Source organism: Salvelinus sp. IW2-2015, unplaced genomic scaffold (assembly GCF_002910315.2).
Source record: "Salvelinus sp. IW2-2015 unplaced genomic scaffold, ASM291031v2 Un_scaffold2363, whole genome shotgun sequence".
NCBI lineage: Eukaryota > Metazoa > Chordata > Actinopteri > Salmoniformes > Salmonidae > Salvelinus > Salvelinus sp. IW2-2015.
In genome coordinates, this window is record NW_019943688.1 from 54857 (window position 1) to 59419 (window position 4563).

Sequence of the window (4563 nt, forward strand, 5' to 3'; positions counted from 1 at the left end):
CAGGGTATATCTGGTGGTCTGTTCTCCTCATGACTACATAATACAGGGTATATCTGGTGGTCTGTCTCCTCATGGCTACATAATACCAGGGTATAAACTGGTGGTCTGTCTCTCATGACTACATAATACCAGGGTATATCTGGTGGTCTGTCTCCTCATGACTACATAATACCAGGGTATTTGGTGGTCTGTCTCCTCATGATACATAATACCAGGGTAATACTGGTGGTCTGTCTCCTCATGACTAATAATACCAGGGTATATCTGGTGGTCTGTCTCCTCATGACTACATAATACCAGGGTATATATCTGGTGGTCTGTCTCCTCATGCTAATAATACAGGGTATATCTGGTGGTCTGTCTCCTCATGCTACATAATACCAGGGTATATCTGGTGGTCTGTCTCCTCATGACTACATAATACCAGGTAATATCTGGTGGTCTGTCTCTCATGACCATAATACCAGGGTATATCTGGTCTGGTCTGTCCTCCTCATGACTACATAATACCAGGGTATATCTGGTGGTCTGTCTCTCATGACTACATAATACCAGGGTATATCTGGTGGTCTGTCTCCTCATGACTACATAATACAGGGTTATATGTTGGTCTGTCTCCTCATGCTACATAATCCAGGGTATATCTGGTGTCTGTCCTCATCAACTCAGCCATGAATACCAGGGTATATCTGGTGGTCTGTCTCTCATCTCAGCTACATAATACCAGGGTATATCTGTGGTCTGTCTCCTCATGACTACATAATACCAGGGTATATCTGGTGGTCTGTCTCTCATGACTACCATAATACCAGGGTATATCTGGTGGTCTGTCTCTCAGCTACATAATACCAGGGTATATCTGGTGGTCTGTCTCCTCAGCTACATCTAATACAGGGTATATCTGGTGGTTCTGTCTCTCAGCTCATAATACCAGGGTATATCTGGTGGTCTGTCTCCTCTCAGTACATAATACCAGGGTATATCTGGTGTCTGTCTCCTCAACTCAGCTACTAATACAGGGTATATCTGGTGGTCTGTTCCTCATACTCAGCACAAAACCAGGGTATATCTGGTGGTCTGTCCTCATCACTCAGCTACATAATACCAGGGTATATCTGGTGGTCTGTCTCTCATCACTCAGCCACATAACACAGGGTATATCTGGTGGTCTGTCTCTCATCACTCAGCCACATAACCAGGGTATATCTGGTGGCTGTCCCTCATCACTCAGCACATAATACCAGGGTATATCTGGTGTGTCTGTCTCCTCATGACTCAGCACATAAACAGGGTATATTGGTGGTCTGTCTCTCATGACTCAGACATAATACCAGGGTATATCTGGTGGTCTGTCTCCTCATCACTCACGCACATAACACCAGGGTATATCTGGTGGTCTGTTCCTCATCACTCAGCTAACATAATACCAGGTATATCTGGTGGTCTGTCTCTCATCACTCAGCCACATAACACCAGGGTATATTGGTGGTCTGTCTCTCATCACTCAGCCAATATACCAGGTGTATATCTGGTGGTCTGTCTCCTCATCACTCAGCCAATAATCAGGGTATATCTGGTGGCTGTCTCTCATCACTCAGCACATAATACCAGGGTCTATATCTGGTGGTCTGTCTCCTCATCACTCAGCCATAACACCAGGGTATATCTGGTGGTCTGTCTCCTCATCATCCAGCCACATAAACAGGGTATATCTGGTGGTCTGTTCCTCATCACTCAGCCCATAAACAGGGTATATGGTGGTCTGTCTCTCATCACTCAGCACAAACTACAGGGATATCTGGTGGTCTGTCTCTCATCACTCAGCCATAACCAGGGTATATCTGGTGGTCTGTCTCCTCATCACTCAGCCCATAACACCAGGGTATATCTGGTGGTCTGTCTCCTCATCACTCAGCTACATAACACCAGGGTATATCTGGTGGTCTGTCTCTCATCATCAGCCACATAAACAGGGTATATCTGGTGGTCTGTCTCCTCATCACAGCCCATAACACCAGGGTATATCTGGTGGTCTGTCTCCTCATCACTCAGCCACATAAACCAGGGTATATCTGGTGGTCTGTCCTCATCACTCAGCAAATACCAGGGTATCTGGTGGTCTGTCTCATCATCAGCGCATAATACCAGGGTTACTCTGGTGGTCTGTCTCCTCATCACTCAGCACATAACACAGGGTGTATTCTGGTGGTCTGTCTCATCACTCAGCCACATAACACCAGGTGTATATCTGGTGGTCTGTCTTCATACTCAGACCACATTAACCAGGGTGTATCTGGTGGTCTGTCTCCTCATACATCAGCACATAACACAGGGTATATCTGGTGGTCTGTCTCCTCATCACTCAGCCACATAACACCAGGGTGTTATCTGGTGGTCTGTCTCCTCATCACTCAGCACAAAACACAGGGTTATCTGGTGGTCTGTCTCCTCATCACTCAGCACATAATACAGGGTATATCTGGTGGTCTGTTCCTCATCACTCAGCACATAACACAGGGTATATCTGGTGGTCTGTCTCCTCATCATCAGCACATAACACCAGGGTGTATCTGGTGGTCTGTCTCCTCATCATCAGCCACATAACACCAAGGGTATATCTGGTGGTCTGTCTCCTCATCACTCAGCCACATAACACCAGGGTTATCTGGTGGTCTGTCTCCTCATCACTCAGCAACATAATACCAGGGTATATTCTGGTGGTCTGTCTCCTCATCACTCAGCACATAATACCAGGGTATATTCTGTGGGTCTGTCTCCTCATCACTCAGCCCCATAATACCAGGGTAATATTCTGGTGGTCTGTCCCTCATCACTCAGCCACATAAACCAGGGTTATCTGGTGGTCTGTCTCCTCATCATCAGCCACATAACACAGGGTATATCTGGTGGTCTGTCTCTCATCACTCAGCCAAACATAACCCAGGGTATATCTGGTGGTCTGTCTCCTCATATCAGCACATAAACCAGGGTTATCGTGGTCTGTCTCCTCATCACTCAGCCACATAAACCAGGGTATATCTGGTGGTCTGTCTCCTCATCACTCAGCACATAAACCAGGTGTATCTGGTGGTCTGTCTCCTCATACATCAGCCAATAATACCAGGGTAATACTTGGTGGTCTGTTCTCTCATCGCCACATAATACCAGGGTATATCTGGTGGTCTGTCTCCTCATCACTCAGCCCATAATACCAGGGTATATCTGGTGGTCTGTCTCCTCATCACTCAGCCACATAATACACAGGGTATATCTGGTGGTCTGTCTCCTCACTCAGCCAATAACACCAGGGTATATCTGGTGGTCTGTCTCCTCATCACTCAGCACATAATACCAGGGTATATCTGGGGTCTGTCTCCTCATCACTCAGCACATAATACAGGGTATATTGGTGGTCTGTTCTCTCACTCAGCTACATAATACCAGGGTATATGTGGTGGTCTGTCTCCTCAGCCTACATATACCAGGTATATCTGGTGGTCTGTCTCCTCAGCTACATAATACCAGGGTATACTGGTGGTCTGTCTCCTCATCACTCAGCCACATAATACCAGGGTATATCTGGTGGTCTGTCTCCTCAGCTACATAATACCAGGTATATTCTGGTGGTCTGTCTCCTCATCACTCAGCACATAAACCAGGGTATATCTGGTGGTCTGTCTCCTCAGCTACATAATACCAGGTATATCTGGTGGTCTGTCTCCTCATAACTCAGCACATAAATGAGGGTAATATCTGGTGGTCTGTCTCCTCAGCTACATAATCCAGGGTATATGCTGGTGGTCTTCTCTTCACTCAGCCCATAATGCAGGGTAATATTGGTGGTCTGTCTCCTCACTCACTCAGCCACATATCAAGGGTATATCTGGTGGTCTGTCTCCTCATGACTACATAATACCAGGGTATATCTGGTGGTCTGTCTCCTCAGCTACATAATACCAGGGTATATCTGGTGGTCTGTCTCTTCAGCTACATAATACCAGGGTATATCTGGTGGTCTGTCTCCTCAGCTACATAATACCAGGGTATATCTGGTGGTCTGTCTCCTCATGGCTACATAATACCAGAGTATATCTGGAATAAGGACAAGTGTATATCGTGGTAGATAGGGCAATAGATGCTCAAATGATTTTCATTATCTATTGCTTCGAGGTCACAATAGTTACATAGTCTGTATAAATGAATGTGATATTTGGGTCTCTCTCTCCCCAAATGATAGTACAATGTACACACATATGCACACATTTACACACATACAGTATACACACTTATAGACACATGTACACACATGTACATAAATATGTACTCACATATACACACATGTACACACATATACACACATGTACACACACATACACATATACTGTATTTGTAGTTTTTGAATTTGTGACATGGGGATTCGGAGATATTTTAAAGAAATGTTTTAATAAACAATGGCAACACTGCAATGTTGCAGTGAGACTTACTGTTGGAAAAACACATCAGTGTTGGACTGTCAGCTGTAGTAGATGCACCTCTCCTCGACTTCTCTCCTCGACTTCTCTC

The 4563-nt window shown here is 45.4% G+C and overlaps 1 long non-coding RNA gene across 2 annotated transcripts; it reads left to right on the plus strand.

Annotated features, from left to right (window-relative positions):
- Positions 1-349: 349 nt before the first annotated feature.
- On the plus strand, positions 350-3997 carry LOC139025199 (uncharacterized). Of its 2 annotated transcripts, XR_011476666.1 has the most exons (3): positions 350-427; positions 556-598; positions 3877-3997. It is a non-coding gene; the product is annotated as an uncharacterized lncRNA (long non-coding RNA). The 2 variants fall into 2 exon arrangements; XR_011476665.1 differs by lacking the exons at positions 350-427; positions 556-598 and adding an exon at positions 3435-3700.
- The last annotated feature ends 566 nt before the right edge of the window (positions 3998-4563 follow it).